The sequence below is a fragment of the Vipera ursinii genome (assembly GCF_947247035.1).
Source record: "Vipera ursinii genome assembly, chromosome: 5".
NCBI lineage: Eukaryota > Metazoa > Chordata > Lepidosauria > Squamata > Viperidae > Vipera > Vipera ursinii.
This window is the reverse complement of record NC_139518.1, coordinates 1,891,911-1,917,010: the sequence shown is the minus strand read 5'-3', so window position 1 is coordinate 1,917,010 and position 25,100 is coordinate 1,891,911. Positions and strand designations below refer to the sequence as shown.

At 44.8% G+C, this 25,100-nt stretch overlaps 2 protein-coding genes across 7 annotated transcripts in view; one reads left to right on the top strand and one right to left on the bottom strand.

The window, feature by feature from the left end:
- Positions 1 to 25,100, bottom strand: part of LOC310641201 (transferrin receptor protein 1-like) — a 546,690-nt gene that overhangs the window by 368,101 nt on the left and 153,489 nt on the right. The gene's annotated exons all lie outside the window — the stretch shown is intronic.
- The window catches only part of LOC310641200 (lipoma-preferred partner homolog), a 124,605-nt gene that overhangs the window by 28,858 nt on the left and 70,647 nt on the right, over positions 1 to 25,100 (top strand). For 5 of the 6 annotated variants that reach the window (XM_083364064.1, XM_083364063.1, XM_083364066.1 and 2 more), the window contains one exon: positions 13,174 to 13,263. The exons of the other annotated variant lie outside the window; for it this stretch is intronic. The gene's annotated coding sequence lies outside the window, so the exon portion shown is untranslated. The remainder of the gene's footprint in view (positions 1 to 13,173; positions 13,264 to 25,100) is intronic. 6 annotated transcript variants of the gene reach the window in all.

The window sequence follows — 25,100 nt, the reverse complement described above, 5'->3', positions numbered from 1 at the left end:
GCTGGGTGGACTTCAACTCCCAGGATTCCCCAGCCAGGCTGGGTGGACTTCAACTCCCAGGGTTCCCCAGCCAGGCTGGGTGGACTTCAACTCCCAGGATTCCCCAGCCACCATGCAGGGACCGTAATTCCCAGAATTCCCCATCCATGATACTTTGGAGTTCGAGTCCACCTGTCTTAGTGGCAGAGGATAAAAAAAAATACAGGTAATCCTTGATTTAACAACCATTTGTTTAGTCACAACCATTTGAAGTGACAGACTTAGGACCGTTTTGCACACTTAACGACCACGGCAGCATCCCCGGGGCCACATGATCCAAATTCAGACGCTTGGCAACTGAATCGTATTAATGACGGTCGCAGTGTCCCGGGGTCGGGCGACCACCCCCGCCCCCCTTTTGCGACCTTGCGACCTGCCAAGTCAATAAGGAAGCCAGATGCACTTAACGACCGGGTTCCTAATTTAAACCAGGCAGTGATTCGCTTAGCAACCGTGGCCCCAAAGGTCGTAAAACCGAGCAAAGCTGACTTAAGAAAGGTCTCGCTTGGCCACAGAAACGTTGGACTCGGTGACGGTTGTAAGCCGAGGACTGTCTGCAGCGCCCACGAAGGAAGGCTAGCTGGCCTCCCTTGAAGGGGCTGCTTCTGCTGAGGTTTGTCTGGGGTCGATTCCTTCCGTGTGTGTGTGTGTGTGTGTGTGTGTGTGTGTGTGTGTGTTTGTGTGTGTGTTTGTGTGTTTGTGTGTTTGTGTGTAAATGTTGATTTTTGGGGGACCCTCCTGTGTCGTGGTCTCTGCCTCTTGCTAGCGTCCTGAACCTGCGTCGTGGTCCTGAACCCTGCTTGGCTCTTGTGTGTGTGTGTGTGTGTGTGTGTGTGTGTGTGTGTGTTTGTTTGTGTGTTTGTGTGTTTGTGTGTAAATGTTGATTTTTGGGGGACCCTCCTGTGTCGTGGTCTCTGCCTCTTGCTAGCGTCCTGAACCTGCGTCGTGGTCCTGAACCCTGCTTGGCTCTTGTGTGTGTGTGTGTGTGTGTGTGTTTGTTTGTGTGTGTGTTTGTGTGTTTGTGTGTAAATGTTGATTTTTGGGGGACCCTCCTGTATCGTGGTATCTGCCTCTTGCTAGCGTCCTGAACCTGCGTCGTGGTCCTGAACCCTGCTTGGCTCTTGTGTGTGTGTGTGTGTGTGTTTGTTTGTGTGTTTGTGTGTTTGTGTGTAAATGTTGATTTTTGGGGGACCCTCCTGTGTCGTGGTCTCTGCCTCTTGCTAGCGTCCTGAACCTGCGTCGTGGTCCTGAACCCTGCTTGGCTCTTGTGTGTGTGTGTGTGTGTGTGTGTGTGTGTTTGTTTGTGTGTTTGTGTGTTTGTGTGTAAATGTTGATTTTTGGGGGACCCTCCTGTGTCGTGGTCTCTGCCTCTTGCTAGCGTCCTGAACCTGCGTCGTGGTCCTGAACCCTGCTTGGCTCTTGTGTGTGTGTGTGTGTGTGTGTGTGTGTTTGTGTGTGTGTGTGTGTGTGTGTGTAAATGTTGATTTTTGGGGGACCCTCTTGTGTTGTGGTCTCTGCCTCTTGCTAGCGTCCTGAACCTGCGTCGTGGTCCTGAACCCTGCTTGGCTCGTGTGTGTGTGTTTGTGTGTGTGTGTGTGTGTGTGTGTGTGAGAGAGAGAGAGAGAGAGAGCACCTGCACCCCAACGTGGTGCCGCACCCCTTCCGTGCATCTCGCCCGTCCTCCTGCGCTATAAGCCGGCCTCCGTGGGAGTATTTGGGCTGCGAGTGAGAGAGGCGCGAGAGAGTCTGGCTGCCAGCGCTGGGGAGAAGTGCCCTGGGAGGGGGGAAGCGTGGCAGAGGCCGTGGGTGGTCCGGGGAGGGGTGTGTGTGCTTGTGAGATAGAGGGGGGGTGGTGGCAGAGGGAGATAGAGAGAGAGAGGGAGAGAGACAGAGGGGGGAGGGAAATAGAGAAAGGGGGGAGGGAGTGAGAGAGAAAAAAGAGAGGAAGGGGGGAGGGAAGGAGGGAAGGAGAAAAAGAGGGAGGGGGGACGGAGTGAGAGAGAAAGAAAGAAAGAGAGGAAGAGGAGGAGGGGGAGAGAGAGAGGAAGAAAGAGAGGAAGAGAGGGGGAGGGAGAGAGAAAGGAAGAAAGAGAAAGAGGGGGACGGAGTGAGAGAGGGAAAGAAAAAGAGGAAGAGAGAGGGGGGAGGGAGAGAGAGAAAGAAAGAGAGGAAGAGAGAGGGGGGAGGAAGAAAGAGGAAGAAAGAAAGAGAGAAAGAGGGGGACGGAGTGAGAGAGGGAAAGAAAAAGAGGAAGAGAGAGGGGGGAGGGAGAGAGAAAAAGAAAGGAAGAGAGAGGGGGGAGGGAGGGAGAAAGAGGAAGAAAGAGAAAGAGAAAGAGGGGGACGGAGTGAGAGAGAGAGAAAGAAAAAGAGGAAGAGAGAGGGGGGAGGGAGAGAGAGAAAGAAAGAGAGGAAGAGAGAGGAGGAAGGGAGAGAGAGAAAGAAAGGAAGAGAGAGAGAGGGGGGGAGGGAGGGAGAAAGAGAGAGGGAGAAGGGGAGCTGTGCGCGCTTGCTGACCAGCGTCCTCGCCACTCGCACGGGCGCTTGCTTTCCCTGGCGTGGCCTTCTGGCAGGAGCATCTCCAGAGAGATTTTAGGAGATTCCCCAGATTGCGGGGGGGGGGGCCTTGATGTTTCCCACCCCACAGACCGGTGCTCCGAGGGGAGGGGGTCTGGGGTGGAGGTGGGTGCTGATGGGTGCGTGGGAAAGTGGAGGGTTTAGGTGTGTTGCACAAAGCCGAAGGGCGCTGGGAGTTCTAGCAGGGTTCCCCCCCCCAGGGCAAGGAGCAGCGCCCTCCCCCCAAGTTTAGGTCAGAGGTTTGTGCCCTTCCAGGAACGGCTATTTGGAGCCCCCCCCAAATCTTCTCGCTCACCCCCCCCCCCATTATTCTGATCCGCCCGCCGGCTGTTGTGGGTCTAAAAACATTTGCCGTTTGTCTGGCAGAGTCAAAGCCACAGCGAGTTTGGGGTCCTAAACAGGATCTCTTTAGCCAGCAGGCCGGGATCCCCTTTGAAGGAGGAAGGAATCCGGTTCACTTGGATCCACTTGGATCTGTGCGTACAACACGGGGCCGAGCGGGGTTAGCGTTGTGTGAATCCAGACCTTGCTGAGTCCTTCGGGAAAAGGGCGGTATACAAATAAAATAATAATAATAATAAAACTAATAATACTAATAATAATACTAATAATAATAATAATACTACTACTACTACTACTAATTATTATTATTATTATTATTATTATTATTATTATTATTATTATTATTATTATTATTATTATTATTTTATTATTATTATTATTATTATTATAATAAAATTTTATTGATTTTCTGGTGTTACATTTCCACATTTGAAAAGCAACGTGGCGGCTGAGTCACAGTAATTCGATTACATACAAATATCGTTAGTACAAATCTCAAACTATTACAGTCAGTATTTTCTCTCTTTTCCCCTTAATGTGAACTGTCTCGTGTTTAAATTAATACCATTTTTATTTCATCAATCAAATAAAAACAGCTTTCTTACATTTACCCATAGTTTTTAGTTTATATATATCTTAATTGTTTTAACATTCAGTCTTTTAGACCAGCGTTTCCCAACCTTAGGAAGTTGAAGATGCGTGGACTTCAACTCCCAGAATTCCCCAGCCAGCTATGCTGGCTGGGGAATTCTGGGAGTTGAAGTCCACGCATCTTCAAGTTCCTAAGGTTGGGAAACGCTGTTTTAGACAATCAATAACCTAGTGATTTTTTCCCCAATTTTTACTTTTCCATTAATATTTAAATTTAACATCTAATGTTTATCATTTGCAAATTTAAAATGACGCCGATTCCCTTTTACCACAATTCCTCACACAATCTGGTGTTCAGGGCACACGTCTCATCTATTTAAGTTCTTACCATCTACATCAACAAATTGATAATGCAATATAATATTCTTATTTTTCTAATGATTTCCAAATATCTTAAGTTTAGTAACCAAAATTTCTTTTATTTCAACGTTCAACGCTTCATTCGGGTTTAATTAGACTCTCGTAAGAAATATAACCAAAATAAAGATTGAATAAAAGGCTGAAAGAGTAAAAAAGGAAAGGGGTGGGGGAAGCATTGTCTCCCCACTCTTTTCCAATGCAGTGAAATACCTCGACTTACGACTGAGAATCGGGATCGGAATTTCCGTTGCTAAGCAAGGCAGTTGAGTCACACCTGATTTTACGACCCTTTTGGCCACAGTTGTTAAGTGAATCGTTCAATTTGGGACGTTAATAGTGGTAGTCCTCATCTTGTGACTACCATTAAGCCCCAAATGTTGGTAAGCGAAACATTTGCTACACGGGTTTAGCCCCATTCTACGGCTGTTCTTTCCACCGTTGTTACGTGAAACATTGCCGTTGCTAATAACAACGGTTATTAATTGAGTCAGGATTCCCCCCCACACACACCGTTTGCCCGAAGGTCGCAAAAGGAGATCATCACGCCACCCAGGAACCCAGCAATCGTCATAAATACGAGTCAGTTGCCTAGGACCTAAATTCTAATCGTGTGCACTGGAGGGGCTGCAGTGGGTCACAAGTGTGAGGACTGACCATAGGTCCCTTCTTACAAGTGCGGTTGTAACTTCCAACGGTCGCTAAACGAATGGTTGTAAGTTGAGAAGTACCTGTATATTTTTATGGCCTGCACGTTTTGCATTACATTTTTAGTTATTATGAGCCGTTTCCATTTATGCAATCTTCAAACTAAAGTTTGTTTCAATTTGTTTTTCTTCTATTTTGGGCACAACAAAACAAGAGCGACAGAAGCCTTTTTTTTTCCAACAGAAAGACAGGACGGGATAAAAATCTTCTTTTTGGTTTCAAACAAGTGGACCTCGCTGCCTTAACCAAATCTAATTTTTCCCCTCCCTAGTGTGAAATAATATATCTTTCTATTTACGTGGTATTTGCAAAATTCCGCAGCTTCTGAGATGGTTAAAATTTCGATGTGGATCAACTTGGGAAAAAGTGCAGAGAAGAGCAACTCAGATGATTAAAGGGCTGCAGACTAAAACATATGGAGAACGGTTGCAGGATTTGGGGATGGCCGGTCTGGAGAAAAGATGGACTGGGGGGGGGGACTTGATAGCAGTTTTCCAGTATTTGAGGGGTTGCCACAAAGAAGACGTGTGTGTGTGTGTGTGTGTGTGTGTGTGTGTGTGTGTGAACTTGTTTTCCAAAGCACCAGAAGGCACGACAAAAAATAATGGATGAAAACTAATCAAGGACCGAAGCAACCTGGAATTAAGGAGAAACTTCCTGACAGCGAGGACAATTAACCAGTGGAACAGCTTGCCACCAGAAATTGTGGGCGCTCCATCACTGGAGGCTTTTAAGAAGAGGCTGGACTGTCACTCGTCTGAAATGGTATATAAGGTCCTCCTGCTTGAGCAGGGGGCTGGACTAGAAGGCCTCCGAGGTCCCTTCCAGCTCTATTCTGATCGATTGATTGAAATGGTATAGGGCAGGGGTAGGCAACCTTGGCTCTTTTATGAGTGGTGGACTTCAACTCCCAGAATTCCTGAGCCAGCCACGCTGAGGGGAAAGGGAGAGGTTCCCAAGCTGAGCCATGCTGGCTCAGGAATTCTGGGAGTTGAAGTCCACCAGTCATGAAAGAGCCAAGGTTGCCTACCCCTGGCCTAGGCCTAGGCTCTTTTATGACTCGTGGACTTCAACTCCCAGAATTCCTGAGCCAGCCACGCTAAGGGGAAGGGGAGAGGTTTCCAAGCTGAGCCATGCTGGCTCAGGAATTCTGGGAGTTGAAGTCCACGAGTCATAAAAGAGCCAAGGTTGCCTACCGCTGCTATAGGGTCTCCTGCCTGAGCAGGGGGCTGGACTAGAAGACCTCCAAGGTCCCTTCCAGCTCTATTCTGATTAATTGATTGAATCCATTTCTCCCTTTCTTAGATCATCTGGGATCCGGGACAATTTTCGCCCCGCTAAGCGGGCGGTGTCCATTTGTGCTAATTGACAACATCTGCCCATTTCAATTTCGGAAAACATCTTAACTTTTCCAAGCTTAACTTGGTCGTTACCTTCTGCATTTGCTCGGAAGGATATCTGGAACTGCAACATGTTTCTCTTAAGATGGACATTTTAATGCTGAAATGTACATTAAACTTTGCCCCATACAGGCAGTCCCTGATTTACAACGGTTCATTTATTATCCGAAGTTAAAAGGGCACTGGAAAAAGGGACTTAGGACCATTTATTCACACTTACGACCGTTGTAGAATCCCCATGGTCACGTGATGAAGATTTAGACACTTGGCAGCTGACTTGTATTTACGACGGTTGCCGTGTCCAGGGGGGAAGTGATCCCCTTTTGCGACCTTCTGACAAGCAAACTCAACGGGGGAAGCGAGATTCACTTAATGACCGTGTGACTCACTTAACAACTGCAGTGATTCACTTAACAACTCTGGCAAGGAAGGTCGTAAAATGGGGCAAAACTCACTTGCCAACTGTCAGAAATTTGGGGCTCAGTTACGGTTGTAAAACGAGGACTACTTGTAAGTGGCTGTTTTACATTAATCCCATATCGAAGCGATAATGCTGTTCCTTCGTAAAGTATTTGTATTGTAACGAGCTATATTTATTCCGGAAAAAAAAATAGACGAATGCATAATTACGCATATAGGCTGCTTGATTAGTATAATTAGTAATCAACACGTTTTTTATTGCATACATTTTTTTGGATACCATTTTTGGTTGGAAAAGTGCCTTGCAAAAATTTGGGGAAGTGTGAAAATTGAAGGATAACTAGCATTTAGATTCTTCTTCTCTTTGTGAAGTGCAAATTAAGGAAGGAATTAAGCATGCAAAGACGGACCATTTTTTTCCCTTCTTCTTCTTGATCCTTAGTGCCAAACAAACAGCAGAACAATTTCTGTTTTGTTTTGTTTTTTTTTTTAAAAAATGCTTTTTAATTGCTTCAAAATAGCATTCATTTTTTGGAGACGTCCAGGCAATTAAACCTGAAACTTTTTTGGACCTTGTAGAGAAGCTGCTATTTATATTTTTGGAAGTTACCGTTTTGACCAAATCTGCTCGCAGATAATTTGACTTTTTTCATAATGTAATTTAGCTTTGAGTTTTTGAACTTCGGCTGCTTTGAGAGGGGTGGACTACAACTCCCAGAATTCCCTAGCCAGACTGCTTTGAGAGGGGTGGACTACAACTCCCAGAATTCCCCATCCAGCATGCTTTGAGATGGGTGGACTTCAGCTGCCAGAATTCCCCATCCAGCCTGCTTTGAGAGGGGTGGACTTCAGCTCCCAGAATTCCCCAGCCAGTCTGCTTTGAGATGGGTGGACTTCAGCTCCCAGAATTCCCCAGCCAGTCTGCTTTGAGATGGGTGGACTTCAGCTCCCAGAATTCCCTATCCAGCATGCTTTGAGATGGGTGGACTTCAGCTCCCAGAATTCCCTAGCCAGTCTGCTTTGAGATGGGTGGACTTCAGCTCCCAGAATTCCCCAGCCAGTCTGCTTTGAGATGGGTGGACTTCAGCTCCCAGAATTCCCCAGCCAGTCTGCTTTGAGATGGGTGGACTTCAGCTCCCAGAATTCCCCATCCAGCCTGCTTTGAGATGGGTGGACTTCAGCTCCCAGAATTCCCCATCCAGTCTGCTTTGAGATGGGTGGACTTCAGCTCCCAGAATCGCCCAGCCAGCCATGCTTCCAAGAAGCAAAGTCAGTGAAGAAGCTGGCAGGGAAGGTTGCAGTTGTGTAATGCCTCGCTTAACGACCATTGTGATTCCCATCCTCCTTTCTCTTCTCTCTTCCTCCACCTCTTCTCCCCTTTTCTCCTCCCTCCTCCTCCTCCTCTCCACAAACTTCCTCTCCCTTCTGTCATCTCCAGGTAGCTCTTGATTTACGGGAATAAAGGTTGCAAGACGGGGCAGAATTCACTTAACACCCATCTTGTTTCGCAGTGGGAAATTCTGGGCTCAGTCGTGGTCATTAAGTCAGAATAACAGAGTTATTGGAGGTCTTGGAGGTCATCTAGTCCAACCCTTGGCTCAAGCAGGAGACCCTCTACCATTTCAGACAAAGCGCTGTTCGGTCTCTTCTTAAAACCTTCCAGTGATGAAATAACCAGAACTTCTGGAGGCAAGGAGTTCCACTGGTTAATTGTTGCTCCTTAGTTCCAGGCTGCTTCTCTCCTTGACTAGTTTCCATCCGTTACTTCTCGTCCTGCCTTCGGGTGCTTTGGAGAAGAGCTTGACTCCCTCTTCTTTGGGGCAGCCCCTGAGAGATTGGAAGGCTGCTATCATGTCACCCTTGGTCCTTCTCTTCATTAAACTACACATCCCCAATTCCTGCAAACGTTCTTCCTATGGTTTATCTTCCAGCCCCCCAATCATCTTTGTTGCTCTTCCCTACACTCTTTTTAGAGTCTCAACATCTTTTTTACATCGTGGTGACCAAAACTGGATGCCCTAGTCCAAGTGTGGCTTTACCAAGGCCTTGTAAAGCGGTATTAACACTTCGCGTGAATCTCGATCCTGTCCCTCTGTTGATGCAGCCTAGCACTGCGTTGGCTTTTTTTGGCTCCTACTCAAGGGATCGTCCACTAGGACTCCGAGATCCCTCTCACAGTTGCTACTATTTGAGTAAGGTCCCACCTATCCTGTACCTGTGCATTTGGTGTGTCTTGCTAAAATGTAGAACCTGACTTATAACTCTGACCAATTAACCCTGTTTTTACCGATATTATGTTTTAAAGCAGAGTTTCCCTCCTACAGTAGCTCACTCCACTTTACAGTAACATAGGAAAAGTCCATCTCGCCTTCAAAGCTAATATATAATTTAGCCCTTCAGCTGCTCTAAGTCTCAGTGTTTCTCAATCTCTGCAGCTTTAAGATACATGGACTTCAATTCCCAGAATTCCTCAGCCAGCAGTGCTGGCTGGGGAATTCTGGGAGTTGAAATCTATACCTCTTAAATTTGCTAGGACTGATAAGCAGTGACTTAGAGCAAGATGAATGGCTAAAATTTTATATTAGCTATAAAGGTGGGGTGGACTTCTCCTATTTTACCATAAAGGAGGGGACTATACATTTATCCCTTTAATACTTTTTTTTAATGATGTACATTGTTTTTATTTGATGTTAACGGTTTATTTTATCAAAAGTGTATAGTTGCCATCTCATTCCCGGGCCTCTGAGCAACCTACGCTAAGACAAACAATTAAAAGAGATTTTAAACCACCATTAAAATGATTAATAGAATGTAAAAAAAAAAGATCCTGGGAGATTTTTGCCCCCACAGTCATTTGCTGAGACGGGCGGCGGTATAAATTGACCGAATAAATCAAATTTCATGTTAACTCACTGTGAAGTTTTCGAGAAGCCAATAAATAGCAACTCTGAACTTGGCCAGCCTTTGTGAATTTTTTTGGCAAAGCTGGGCACAGGTTGGTTTATTAATTCATTTCAGGTTGCTGTTTTTTTTTCCTTTTTTCATTTCCTTCAGCTTGCCTTCGTTTATCCTTAAAATAATCTGGTAAATGAGCGACGAGCTTTCCCAATCATGGAGATTTTCATCACAACTCAGGCTGGTGGGAAGAAGATTTGATCCCCATTTCTTAAAAACTTTTTTTTCTTTTAAACCCCTCTGAAAAGGATTGCGTTAATTTTAGGTTCTCGGCTAAAATTAGGTTGGTGTTTTTGCAAAGGCGAGACGGCAGCCACTTCGGACCGGGAATTATTTAAGAATTTAATTAGAAATTCGGCACGAACAGGCTGATGGATGAAATGGGGCGATTTGAGTCTCTTTCCCACCCAGGTTTTTTTTTTCCCCCTCCTTGTGGCTAAGATGATAAAGGTAGTCCTCAACTTACGACAGCTTGTTTAGTGACCGTTCAAGGGTTACAACAGCCCTGGAAAAAGTGACTTAGGACGGTTTTTCACACTTAACGACCGTTGCAGCATCCCCTCACGGTCACGTCGTCAAAATTGGGATGCTTGGCAACTGACTCGTATTTATGACGGTTGCAGAGTCTCCCGGGATCATGGGATCCCCTTTTGCGACCTTCTGACAAGTAATTCCATGGGGAATCCAGATTCACTTTATGACCGTGTGACTCACTTAACAATTGCAGTGATTCATTTAACAACTGTGGCAGGATGTAAAATGGGGCAAAATTCACGTAACAAATGCTTCCCTCTTTCTTTCTTTCTCTCTCTCTCTCTTTCCCTTTTTCTTTGTGTTCTCTCTCTCTCACACACAAACTTCTTTCTTTTTCTCTTTCTTTCTCTTTCCCTTTTTCTTTTTGTTCTTTCTCTCTCACACACAAACTTCTTTCTTTCTTTTTCTCTTTCTTTCTTTCCCTTTTTCTTTCTGTTCTTCCTCTCTCACACACAAACTTCTTTCTTTTTCTCTTTTTCTTTCTGTTTTTCCTCTTTCTTTCCTTCTTTCTTTCTCTTTCCTTTTTTCTTTGTCCTTGTTCTTTTCTCTTTTCCTTTTTCTCTTTTTTCTCTTTCTCTCTTTTTCCCATTTCCTTTCCATTCTTTCTCTGTCTCACTGTCTTTCTTACTTTTTCTTTCTTTCTTTCTTTCTTTCTTTCTTTCTTTCTTTCTTTCTTTCTTTCTTTCCTTTCTTTTCTTTATCTTTATCTTTATCTTTCCCTTTTTCTTTCCATTATTGTTCTTTCTTGCGAAAGAGAGAGAGAGAGAAAGAAAGAGGGAAACATTTGTTAAGTGAATTTTGCCCCATTTTACATCCTTCCTTGCCACTGCAATTGTTAAGTGAGTCACATGGTCATAAAGTGAATCTGTTCCCCTTTTCTTTTTGTTCTCTCTTTCTTTCTCTTTCTCTTTCTTTTTCCCCATTTTCTTTCCGTTCTTTCTCCTCTGTCTCTCTCTTTTCTTTCTTTCTTTCTTTCTTTCTTTCTTTCTTTCTTTCTTTCTTTCTTTCTTTCTTTCCTTTCTGCCTCTGTCTTTCTCTTTTCTTTCTTCTCTCTCTCTTTTTCTTTTTCCTCTTTCTCTTTCTCCCTCCCTCCTTCTCTTCCTTCCCTCTCTTCCCTCTCTTCCTTCCTTCCTTCCTCTTCTTTCTTTCTTTCTTTCTTTCTTTCTTTCTTTCTTTCTTTCTTTCTTTCTTTCTTTCTTTCTTCCTTCCTTCCTTCCTTCCTTCCTTCCCTCCTTCTCTCCCTTATTATTAAAAAAATAGGAAAACATAATAACGATGGAGATACCTATATGGTCAAATAGAAGAAAATAAAGAAAATGTTTTGGGAGAAAAAAAAATATGAAAGAAATACAGCAAAGGAAATAAAAAAAAAACACAACCCTGGCTATAGTTAACAGTAACCATTCTATGTATACTTACCTAACACAATTTTGTTCAAGTATACTTCTCTTTCTAATACATTTATAGGGCTATTATTCTTTTTAGGCTACCGTATTCTGTATAAATGAGTTCCCCGTTCTCTTAGAGTGCTCGTCCAGGCAGATTCGGAGGCTCTTAGCCGTCGTTTCCCGTGGGGCAACCAGGTTTTCAGTCCCCTGAATGGATGCAGCCTGATCCATTTATCTTTTCAATGCTGCATTATCAGTCTATTAGCCGTAATAACAGCACAAAAGAATCCCATTTTAAGTTGTCCACTTGTCACATCATTCAACAGACCATTTATCCTCTGGAAATGTTTGTTTCTCTTGCATTTATGTAATCCATTACTTTGCCCCCCTCCCTTTCCCCCCCAATGTGGTAACTGTGTAGGTAGGGCATTGTGAAAACATGTTTTAAAGAAGCAGAACATCACATCCTTATTGCATTTCCAACAGATTGCTGTGTTTTGACCGCCTTTTTCTATACAGTCGTAATGGAGTCCAATAAGTTCCAAATATTATGTGTTTTGACGCACAGGTTGTAATTTGGGAGCCGTTGCACAGTCTGGCTATAGACGTTAGGAGCCTCTTCCGTTCTCTGAGCAAAATAGGAATTTCAGGTGGTCCTCGACTTACGGCCACAGTGGGAAGCGGAGTTTCCGCTGCTAAGCGAGGCGGTTGCTAAGGAGAGGCTCCCACCCAGGGGGGCCTTGACCTATGACCTCATCGGAAGTGGAGTTTCCGTTGCTAAGTGAGGCAGTTGCTAAGGAGAGGTTCCCACGCAGTGGGTCCTCGACTTGTGGCCTCATCGGAAGTGGAGTTTCCATTGCTAAGTGAGGCGGTTGGTAAGGAGAGGTTCCCACCCAGGGGGTCCTCGACTTATGACCTCATCAGAAGCGGAGTTTCCGTTGCTAAGTGAGGCGGTTGCTAAGGAGAGGTTCCCACCCAGGGGGGCCTTGACCTATGACCTCATCAGAAGTAGGGTTTCCGTTGCTAAGTGAGGCGGTTGCTAAGGAGAGGTTCCCACCCAGGGGGTCCTCGACTTATGACCTCATCAGAAGCGGAGTTTCCGTTGCTAAGTGAGGCGGTTGCTAAGGAGAGGTTCCCACCCAGGGGGTCCCCGACTTATGACCTCATCGGAAGTGGAGTTTCCGTTGCTAAGTGAGGCGGTTGCTAAGGAGAGGTTCCCACCCAGGGGGTCCTCGACTTATGACCTCATCAGAAGCGGAGTTTCCGTTGCTAAGTGAGGCGGTTGCTAAGGAGAGGTTCCCACCCAGGGGGTCCTCGACTTATGACCTCATCGGAAGTAGGGTTTCCATTGCTAAGTGAGGCGGTTGCTAAGGAGAGGTTCCCACGCAGGGGGTCCTCGAACTATGACCTCATCGGAAGTGGAGTTTACTTTGCTAAGCGAGGTGGTTGCTAAGGAGAGGTTCCCACTCAGGGGGTCCTCGACGTACGACCATGATTGGAGCCAGAATTCCCGTTGCTAAGCAAGGCAGTTCTCATCCAATTTTCTGATCTTTTTTTTCCCCATGGTTGTTAAATGAATCATATGGTTTTTAAGTGAATCCGGCTTTCTCGCATTGATTTTGCTTGTCGGAAGCTGGCTGGGAAGGTCCTACCCTACCCCTGCAAGGTAGGCCTTTCCCTACTTTTTTTTTAAAATTGCATTGAGTGCAAAAAATGTGGTCAAAATCATTTCCTGATTAGGTGAGCACTCCGTTGAGCTGAAGTTTGTTGATGATCTTTCTTTTTTTTCTCTTTGCCTTTTAGCTTTCCTTTCTTCTTCTCATTGGAGAGCCCTTGCCAGCTGCCCCCTCCTTAATTTTGCACAGTGGGGCCAAGAACGGGATTGTACTCCAGGTAAACTTTTACCCCCTTTATTTATTTAGTGGTTTTTTTTTTTTAAAAAAGTTGGTCTTTAAAGTTCTCTTTCCAAAGCATGTCATAAAATTTCTTTTATCCGGTGACTTATAGAATAAGAATTAGAATTAGAATTATGGAATAGAATATGGAATGGAATGGAATTGAATAGAATAATAACATAGAATGGAATAGAATAGAATAATAATATAGAATAGAATAGAATAATAATATAGAATAGAACAGAATAGAGTAGACTAGAGTAGACTAGAGTAGAACAGAACGGAACAGAACAGAACGGAACAGAACAAAACAGAACAGAACAGAATAGAATAGAATATGGAATATAGAAAAGAATAGAAAGGAATAGAATAGAATAGAATAGAATAGAATAGAATAGAATAGAATAGAATAGAATAGAATAGAATAGAATAGAATAGAATAGAATAGAATAGAATAGAATAAGAAAGGAATAGAATAGAATAGAGTAGAATAGAATTAAGAAAGAAATAGAAATAGAAATAGAAATAGAATAGAAATAGAATAGAATAGAATAGAATAGAATAGAATAGAATAGAATAGAATAGAATAGAATAGAATAGAATAGAATAGAATAGAATAGAATAGGAATAGAATAGAATATGGAATGGAACAGAATATGGAATAAAATGGAATGGAATAGAATGGAATGGAATGGCATAGAATAGAACAGAATAGAATAACTCTATTGTCCCTTTAAATATACCTAATTGACAGACATTAAAATGAAATTTTGATGCATACGGCTCTCAAAAGGTCTTAGGATAGTGTTCCTCCAACTTGGCCAACATGTGAACTTCAACTCCCAGAATTCTATGCTATTCTGGCTGGGGAATTCTGGGAGTTGAAGTCCATAGGTCTTACAGCGGCTCAAGCTGAGAAACGTTGGCTTATGGAAAGACCAAATTAATAAGAAAAATAAAAAAGACTGTAGCCCGGCAAGGCTTAATGGACGCTCAAATTTCCTTGGAAATTGGGGGGGAAAAGTTATCTACCAGGACGGGACGTGGCATGTTGGTGGCTTTGATGATGTGGCCATGATACCACAGTTTGACTTTTTTGACCTCTCCTCCCACGGATGCCTTTGAGACAGGCTAAAATGAACAATTTTGAGCTTTCCCCCCTTTGTGATGGACAAGCCATTTCTCGGTGGCTCGAGTTTCCTTGAAAATCCATCAGAGGGGAAAAAAATGTCACAATTGTGACACTCCTGGATTTTACATCCTAGGTAGGCTCTGCCTGTATCAATGTCCTGGATGCAAGTTTTTAAGATTTTAGGGCAGAGGGTCTTCAAACTTGGCCCTTTTATGACTTGCGGACTTCAACACCCTTAGGGAGAAGGGCGGCATATAAATTTAATAAATTGAATTCAAAATTTAATTCATGACTTGCGGACTTCAACTCCCAGAATTCCTCAGCCAGCATGGGGGAACTATGGCCGCTTCCTGACTTGCGGACTTCAACTCCCAGAATTTCTCAGCCGGCATGGGGAAACTATGACCTGACCCCTTCCTGACTTGCGGACTTCAACTCCCAGAATTCCTCAGCCGGCATGGGGGAACTATGGCCCCTTCCTGACTTGCGGACTTCAACTCCCAGAATTCCTCAGCCGGCATGGGGGAACTATGGCCCCTTCCTGACTTGTGGACTTCAACTCCCAGAATTCCTCAGCCGGCATGGGGGAACTATGGCCCCTTCCTGACTTGCGGACTTCAACTCCCAGAATTCCTCAGCCAGCGTGTGGGAACTATGGGCCCTTCATGACTTGTGGATTTCAACTCCCAGAATTCCTCAGCCAGCGTGGTTGGCTGAGGAATTTTGGGAGTTGAAGTCCACAAGTCATAAAAGGGCCAAGTTTGAAGACCCCTGTTTTAGGGTAACTGGTCTCTCCTATGGGGGCCATTGCTTCTTGATTTTGAGTTGATTGACGTGTGGCAGTTCCGTGCTGATTTTAGGAAAATTGAATTGTTGTTGTTATTGTTCTTCACTTCTCTGTGGGATGCAGGATGGAGAGTTCTCACAATTGTATGGATAGGTTTTTCTGCTTTCCTACTTTCTGCTTAATCAGGGGGTTTGACTAGAAGACCTCTTAAGTCCCTTCCAACTCTGTTATTCTGTTAACTGTTGCAGGAATTGGGTATGTCTAGTTTAATGGGGGGGGAAAGGATTAGGGGGTGACATGATAGCAGCCTTCCAATATTTGAGGGGCTGCCCCAGAGAAGAGGGGGATCCATCCATTTTAAAATTGCCAACATTGAGAAACACTATTCCGTTCCTTCCCGGTTATTATACTATCTGGCCTACCTGACAGGGTTGTTGTTTGCAGGCGGGAGGTTGAGAAAAGCTGCCACAGGTCAATACAACCCATGACTGAGTAGCAAATCACGGTTTACATCTACCGTGCATCTGTAGCAAGGCTTCATCGGCCAGAGAGGTGACGGAGACCTCAAAAAGACATGCTTTGTTCTCCCTCAAATTCGGGACAGGAAGTCTCCGCCATGACCAGGCCCAAGCCTTTTATAGTTTAGTTTTTCTTTCTGATATTCCTGGCTCGCCGAGTTCACACTATTAAATTAATAGGGGAGATTCATCGGGGGGGAAAAAAATAAGGGTTTTTTTTGAGGCAATTTCGGATGTGCTGCTGACAAGCCTCACACGTATGTACGTTCCTTTCTTTAGCCTGCAAGGCTAAAAACACAATTCGCACAGCTGCATCGCACCGCAACCTGTTCCTTGCCATTTAGCTCCCGGAAGGAGAGAATGAACAAAAAAAGAAAGAAAAAAAAGCCATTTTCGGCACCGTCTTAATTTCTTGGAGAACACAGGAGATGATCAGGGCTGCTAATTATTTTCGGGAAAAGGTGCGGGATCAGATTAATTTCCTCCCTCGGCCTCGCCACCTTGGGGTGCTGCTGAGGGGAAAAGAGGCAGTATTGAGCGCTTTTGGGGGTTTGGCACCACGTCCGGCTGGCCACGGACGTGACAGGGCTAATAGTGTCTGCTAGTCCGGGAGGCTGTTCATCGATCCGAGTTTGCTTGGCTTTGTGAAACGATCCTTGGGTAATAGGAAGAGAGCCAACGGGTGGGCAGAATTACGGACCTTAATCTACAACCGGAATAAAAACGGATTGTTTGCAGGATTTCGGAATACAGGCAGTCCCCGACTTAACAACAACCTCATTTAGCGACCGTTCCAAGTTTCAACGCCACTGAAAAAAGGGGACCTAGAGCCGTTTTTCACACTTAACGACTCCTGCAGCATCACGTGATCCAAATTCAGAGGCTTGGCAACTGGCATGTACTTATGACGGTTGCGAGTGCCCTGGGATGATCCCCTTTGGCCACCTTCTGACAAGCAAAGTCAAGGTGGAAGTTAGCCCCCCTCTTCTTTGTGGCAGCCCCTGAAATATTGGGAGACTGCTGTCATGTCACCCCTGGTCCTTCATTTGTCTAGAGGCCAGAGGTAGGCAACCTTGGCTCTTTTAGCATGCGTGGACTTCAACTCCCAGAGTTCCTGAGCCAGCCACGCTGAGGGGAAAGGGAGAGTTTCCAAGCTGAGCCATGCTGGCTGAGGAATTCTGGGAGTTGAAGTCCACGAGTCATGAAGGGGCCATAGTTCCCCCATGCTGGCTCAAGAATTTTGCGAGTTGAAGTCCGCGAGTCATGAAGGGGCCATTGTTCTGCCACGTTGGCTGAGGAATTCTGGGAGTTGAAGTCCACGAGTCATGAAGGGGCCATAGTTCCCCCACGCTGGCTTAGGAATTCTGGGAGTTGGTCCACGAGTCATGAAGAGGCCATAGTTCCCCCACGTTGGCTGAGGAATTCTGGGAGTTGAAGTCCACAAGTCATGAAGGGGCCATAGTTCTCCCATGCTGGCTAAGGAATTCTGGGAGTTGAAGTCCATGAGTCATGAAGGGGCCATAGTTCCCCCATGCTGGCTGAGGAATTCTGGGAGTTGAAGTCTGCAAGTCATGAAGGGGCCATAGTTCCCCCATGCTGGCTGAGGAATTCTGGGAGTTGAAGTCCACGAGTCATGAAGGGGCCATAGTTCCCCTATGCTAGCTGTGGAATTCTGGGAGTTGAAGTCCACGAGTCATGAAGGGGCCATAGTTCCCCCATGCTGGCTCAAGAATTTTGCGAGTTGAAGTCCGCAAGTCATGAAGGGGCCATTGTTCTGCCACGTTGGCTTAGGAATTCTGGGAGTTGAAGTCCACGAGTCATGAAGGGGCCATAGTTCCCCCACGCTGGCTTAGGAATTCTGGGAGTTGGTCCACGAGTCATGAAGAGGCCGTAGTTCCCCCACGTTGGCTGAGGAATTCTGGGAGTTGAAGTCCACAAGTCATGAAGGGGCCATAGTTCTCCCATGCTGGCTAAGGAATTCTGGGAGTTGAAGTCCATGAGTCATGAAGGGGCCATAGTTCCCCCACGCTGGCTGAGGAATTCTGGGAGTTGAAGTCCACCAGTCATGAAGGGGCCATAGTTCCCCCACGCTGGCTGAGGAATTCTGGAAGTTGAAGTCTGCAAGTCATGAAGGGGCCATAGTTCCCCCATGCTGGCTGAGGAATTCTGGGAGTTGAAGTCCACGAGTCATGAAGGGGCCATAGTTCCCCTATGCTAGCTGTGGAATTCTGGGAGTTGAAGTCCACGAGTCATAAAAGAGGTAGACATACCCTATTCCTGGAACCGTTCTTCATATGTTTTAGCCTTCAGTCCCCCTAATCATCTGGGGCATCATTAGAAAAATCTCCAACCAAAGTTGGAAAAAACACACTTCTGCTGGGAATCACTTCTGTTTTGCTGCCCCCAAATGTGTGTGTGTGTGTGTGTGTGTGTGTGTGTGTGTTGCATGAGAAGTTAAGCGGGGAGACACTATTTTTAGCTCGAATTCTAATGGGGTGGGAGTAAGTCCAGAAACAGTATTTTGGTTAAGGTGGCAGGTGTAAAAAAAACCCTGCAAACCGTGTGGAAGTTTGGCAGGCTTCAAATTAAAGGCTTTAAGGAAAGGTTTATAGCAACTTGCCGGTGGAAGCATGTCAGAAGAAGTTAATAATCACCTTCAGTTAAATGAAATAATGCAGGGGGTGGGGGAGGGAGAAAAATTAAGGACATATTGATTTTTCTATATATTCCCTCTCAAGCCGCACACTTAAAATGCCACCTCCATAAATACGCGTAATTCCAATTTTCCATTCCAATTTTCAGGTAAGATTAGCTTATCATTGAGTGCTCCATCTGTTATGCATTTTGCTTCACATTTGCATCCTCTGGGGGTTATTAACATAATTGGGCTGCTTAAGCAACAACACAGGCGCACACGCACCACACAGCCGCACGCAGCTTCAGTTGTCATGCAACATTTTTTCGCTGCCAATTTGTTGTTTGGGGCTTTTACTTAACATCCCGAGAGGCCTATTTGTATCTCTGATTGAAGTTTAAAATTTGTAAATGATTACTCTGTCTTGGATAGCAAACGGGGGGGGGGGGGAGTGGCGGCAGGTGCCAACAGAAAAACTCTGCAAAATGTTGGACAAAGTTTTACTTTGATACTGCAGCTTAGAATTCATTTATTACTATTTTTTGTGTTTTAAAGTGGGAAGTGGGACTTCCCAAAGAGGTGGGTTTCGGGGGGGGGGGGTGCTGAAAAAAATAAGAGCAAGAAATAAAGGAAGCCCTTTTTGTTGAGTTTTTGAATTTGCTCCAAAGGAATTAAGGACTAGTTGCATTTCAGCTGAGAGGCCGGGGAGAATTTGGCAGCTTTTTGCAAAAGGGACAACAAGATAGCCATGCCAGGCTCTTTCAACCAGGTCTGGCCTGAGTAGATAGATAGAGACAGACAAGATAGACAGACAGACAGACAGATAAATAGATAGTTACATGATAGATAGTTAGATGATAGATAGATAGATAGATAGATAGATAGATAGATAGATAGATAGATAGATACAAACAGACACAGACAGCCGGATAGCAATAGAGATAAAGAGAGAGAGAGAGACCTAGATAGATATAGATAAATAGTTAGATGATAGATAGATAGATAGATAGATAGATAGATAGATAGACAGACAGACAGACAGACAGACAGACAGACAGACACAGACAGACAGACAGATAAAGATAGATAGATAGATAGATAGATAGAGATAGATAGATGATAGATAGATAGATAGATAGATAGATAGATAGATAGATAGATAGATAGATAGACAGAGAGACAGACACAGACAGACAGATAAAGATAGATAGATAGATAGAGATAGATAGATGATAGATAGATAGATAGATAGATAGATAGATAGATAGATAGATAGACAGACAGACAGACAGACAGACAGACAGACTGACAGACGGATAGAGATAGATAGATTTAGATTTAGATTTATTGAGATTTTTATACCGCCCTTCTCCCAAAGGGACTCAGGGCGGTTCACAGGGCATAAATATAAACAACAATACAAACATTAAAAGATAATTAAATTAATGCCCAAGTTAAAACCAGAATAATAAAACAAACCAATAAAAAACCCAAGTACCCCCATCAGGCCAGACCCGCTAGTTCAAATAAATGGGTCTTCAACCCGCGACGGAAGGATCGGAGGTCTGATGCCATCCGGAGCTCAACCGGCAGTTGGTTCCATAACGCCGGAGCACCCACAGAGAAGGCCCTCCCCCTGGGGGCCACCAGTCGACATTCCTTGACAGGAGGCACCCTGAGGAGGCCCTCTCTGTGGGAACGCACAGGGCGGAGGGGAGTCGACGCCGGCAGCAGGTGGTCCTCGAGGTATCGCGGACCCATGCCATGGGTAGATAGATAGATAGATAGATAGATAGATAGATAGATAGATAGACAGACAGACAGACAGACAGACAGACACAGACAGACAGACAGACTGACAGACGGATAAAGATAGATAGATAGATAGATAGATGATAGATAGATAGATAGATAGACAGACAGACAGACAGACAGACAGACAGACACAGACAGACAGACAGACTGACAGACGGATAAAGATAGATAGATAGATAGATAGATAGATAGACAGACAGACAGACAGACACAGACAGACAGACAGACAGACTGACAGACGGATAAAGATAGATAGATAGATAGATAGATGATAGATAGATAGATAGATAGATAGATAATAGAGAAACACAGACTGATAGAGATAGCTAGCTAGATAGCTAGATAGGTAGATAGATACAGACAGACAGACACAGATGGATAGAGGTAGACAGATAGACAGACACAGACACAGACAGATATAGATGGATAGATAGATAAGCAGAGATAGATAGATAGAGATAGAGAGAAACAGACAGACACAGAAAGGAGATAGATAGATAGATAGATAGATAGATAGATAGATAGATAGATAGATAGATACATACATACATACATACATACATACGTCGGTGGATAGAGATAGAGAAAGAAAGAGAAAGAGAAAGAAAGAAAGAAAGAAAGAAAAAGAAAGAAAGAAAGAAAGAAAGAAAGAAAGAAGAAAGAAAGAAAGAAAGAAAGGAAGAAAGAAAGAAAGAAAGAAAGAAAGTGAGAGAATACCAAACAGGCAAATGAGCGTGATGGGGTCCCTGGCTTCCTCCCCAGGGCAAAGCTAAAATGGCAACCGGTGGTGAGTCGCCATCTTTGCCCTCTGCTCAGAGCAGGTGCTTCAGCCATGCCCAGCCATCCCGGGGCGATTCCTCTTGGCTTTTTTGGCCCTAGCCTCTGCCTTCTACAGATTCCTCTGGTGCCCCCTCCCCTCCCTCAGACCCCTCCAGGGAGGCCGGTCGGAGAACGTGTTTGCATGTCACGTTGGCAGTTGGGAAACGTTCCCCCTCCGGTTGCTTTGCCCCAATCTGCCCGAGAAGTTTTTGCAAGAGGCTTTGGCTTCAGCTGCGTGTTTTTCCCCCTTCCCCATCTCCAAAAGAATTTTTTTTAAAAAAGGCAGGAAAATCCAAGCGCGATTCCATTTTGAGAGCAGCCGAGGGAAGGGAGTGAGAAGTGAACTGGTACTCTCGGCTTTTTAATGACAGAAATTTGGCTGTTCCGAGGAGGGTTTGTGTTTTAGATTTAAATAACCTTTATTTGTCATTTTTTTTCCTGTGGGCCCAACGGCACCCATTGAAAATGAGGTTTAGCTGCTTGCTCACAATACATAACACACATTTAAAACATGCTATGTACAACATATGTGTAGACCTACACCCTTTCCTATAAGTAGAATATAAATATTAATTAGTTTGTGTGTGTGTGTGTGTGTGTGTGTGTGTGTTGCAGAAGCACCCGTTTCTATATCTCCACAGGACAACTTGCAAATTGCAAGAATTCAAGAAAGGAACCCAAGGGGGAATCAATTTGAATTTCTCCTCCTTTCCAGAAAAATCCCAAATATCCAAATTTACCCATTTTTTTCCTAAAAAAATATAAATCCTTGGATTCCTTCTCTTTTTAGCTTTTGTTTCGCTGAGAGGTTTTGCTTTTCCTTCCAATAATAACGATAATGATAATGTTGGAAGGGACCTTGGAGGTCATCTAGTCCAACCCTCTGCTCAGGCGGGAAACCCTATACCGTTTCAGACAAATGGCTGTCCGGTTTTACAAGCGTTCCTCAAGTTTACGACCACGATTGAGCCCCAAAAATGTATGTGGCTAAGTGAAGCATTTTTAAGCGATTTTCCTCCATTTTCTTGCCACGGTTTTTAAGTGAGTAACACAGTTGTTAAGTGAATCTGGGGGCCCCTGTTGACTTCGCTTGTCAGAAGGTCGCCAAAGGGGATCACCTGACCCCCCCATCCCGGGGCGCTGCGACCGTCATAAGTACGAGTCAGTTGCCAGGCATCTGACTCTTGATCATGTGATCAAGTGTGGAAAATGGACATAAGTCACTTTTTTCAGTGCCGTTGTAACTTGGAACTAAACAGACGGTTGTGAGTCAAGGACCACCTGTATTCCCTATTTCCTTTTTTCCTTCCAATATTTTATTAATTTTTTATAGTTACAAACGCTTGATTTTTTATCAGCAACATATTGTCTGGGTTTCAATATTTAGCTTACTAAGGCATATGAAACTCCTTTTTCTCTACCTCCTTTTTCTAGCCATTAATAAAATCTATCCCATATTCTAAAAGGGGTCCTCAACCTCGGCCCCTTCAAGACTTGTGGACTTCAACTCCCAGAATTCCTCAGCCAGCAAAGCTGTCCACAAGTCATGAAGGGGCCGTAGTTCCCCCACGCTGGTGCAGGAATTCTGGGAGTTGAAGCCTGCAAGTCATGAAGGGGCCATAATTCCCCCGCACTGGCTGAGGAATTCTGGGAGTTGAAGCCTGCAAGTCATGAAGGGGCCATAGGTCCCCCATGCTGGCTGAGGAATTCTGGGAGTTGAAGTCCACAAGTCATGAAGAGGCCGTAGTTCCCCCATGCTGGCTGAGGAATTCTGGGAGTTGAAGTCCACCAGTCATCAAAGGGCCACGTTTGAAGACCCCTGTGCTATAAAGCTTTGTGAACCAACTCTGGAATGGATCCCTCCTGGCTGCGTTCACACAACCCGTTCAACCAGGTGAATGAAGGAACCAGCAGCTGCGCTGATTCCTTACACAGCCTGATTAACATCAATAGCGGTGAATTTTTTTGAGACGCAGCCTCAACAACTATTTGTGGCTCAGGGTCCCGGTTTAGAAATGAGTGAAGGCAGCAGGCAGGATCTGAAATGTTTTTGAGCAAATTGTGGGTCTAGGCTGAGTTGTGGCTGATGGGGGAAGAGTCTGGACACACAACGTTGCAAACCCTCTTTTGAGGGGGAGGTTTCCTGAGCAAAAAGGGGCTGGTTGTTAGTCCTTTGCCTTGGCGTCTCTTGTGTTATTTTGAGATGCATTTAGTGACAATCGCCGGAGAGCATCAGCTGCACTTGGCTGTCCACGTGCATGGATGACTGCAATGCGGTAACGTGGGGCTGCCCTTGGAGACTGTTGGGAAGGTGACCTGGGTCTGGAATGTGGTGTCCCAGATGTCAGGGACAGGCTAAGTCGTTCCTCGGGGTGGGACACATTTGCTCCAGGAGTTGCATGGGGGACTAGCTGGGAGCTGAAGCCCACCTATGCTGACTAGGGAATTCTGGGAGTTGAAATTATTCTCGCTGGCTGGGAAATTCTGGACCTTGAAGTCCATTCATCCCTGCTGTGGGATTCTGGGAGTTGAAGCCCGCAAGTCATGAAGGGGCCATATTTCCCCCACGCTGGCTCAGGAATTCTGGGAGTTGAAGTCTGCAAGTCATGAAGGGGCCATAGTTCCCCCATGCTGGTTCAGGAATTCTGGGAGTTGAAGTCCTCAACTCTTAAAGTGGCCAAGGTTGAGGATCCCTGTTCTAAAATAGTCTGAATCTTCTTTCTCTTTCATTTTCAGCGTCAGTCTGTTCATATCTGCACAGTCTAAAATTTTCTTAATTATCTCTTCCTCTGCTGGTAATTCTTCCATCTTTCCAATGTTGAGCAAATACAATTCTTGCTGCCGTTAATACATGTCATATTAAATATATACATTCCTTCTCATCATTTCCCACAATTATACCTAACAAAAATAATTCTGGCTTAAAAATCTATGTGTTTTTTTAGTCATTTTCTCTAACCGTGTACATATTCTTGACCAAAATCTTTTGGCTTTAATTTAGGGCATGTCCACAAAGATGATTAATATGTGCCTGCTTTTGTCTACATTTCCCACAATTACTAGACATATTTTCGAACACTTTGCTAACCACACAGGTGTTAAGTGCCATCTGTCAAACATTTTATAGAGGTTTTTCTTTGTAAGCCACCGCCTTTGTTATTTTAGAATTTCCTTTCTCCTTCCTTCCATGGAGCTGAGTGGCAATTTCCGTTCAATTTTCAAATTACAGAAAGTCCTTGAATTTCTGTTGATAAACAAGGTGGTTCTTAAGTGAGTTTGCACCCAATTTGCAATCTGTTTGGCCACTGTCGTTAGGTGCAGTTGTTAAGCGAATCACAAGGTCGTTAAGCAAACCAGCTTACCCCCCACACTGACTTGGCTTGTCGGTTGCAAAGTGCCCGAATTTTGATGACCTGACTGTGGCGAATGCTGTAACGGTCGTAACTGCGATGACCAGTTGTAAGTCGCCATTTTCAGCGCTGCTGCAACTTCGAACGGCCGCTAAATCGACGGCTGCAAACCGAAGACTACCTACACCCTGTTTGCAAACTGTGATTTGTTGAGTAAGCCAGGATTGCTGGATTTCCACCCTGGTTTGCAAGCAAGGGCTTGATACACAAGAAGGATTTAACCAAAGTGCCTACCGACAATTACAGCAGTCTCAGTCTGCCAACGGGCTTCCATTTCCCTTTTTTTCCTCATTTTGGCAAAATATTAATATGGAGAAAATCACTTGTCAGGTAAAAATGCTACGGTACTTGTTGTTGTTGTTCTTTCTGACGTCGAGTGTTTGTTCTGCGAACGCGTTCAGGTGAGCCTCTACCCTTTGCAAGCCAAAGGAAGGAAAGCGATCCGAGTTCTCCGTTTTCTTCCCCTGAGGAAGGGAAAAAATAAATGGGGCTTTATTAGCTTCGTGGGAAATTTATTTCAAGATTCTCTAAATGGCTGGGCAGGAGGGGTTGAACTGGTGGTAGATAGATTTTCATTAGAAGAGACGGTTCGTAGCTCAGCGTTGAACTGTGGGGTCCTTGGTGCTCTCTGAGCTGGGGGGACTGTCTTGCAGACGTTTCGTGACCCAGCTAGGTAACATCATCAGTGCTAGGAGAAGGGGATTTGCGGGGAGAAGAGG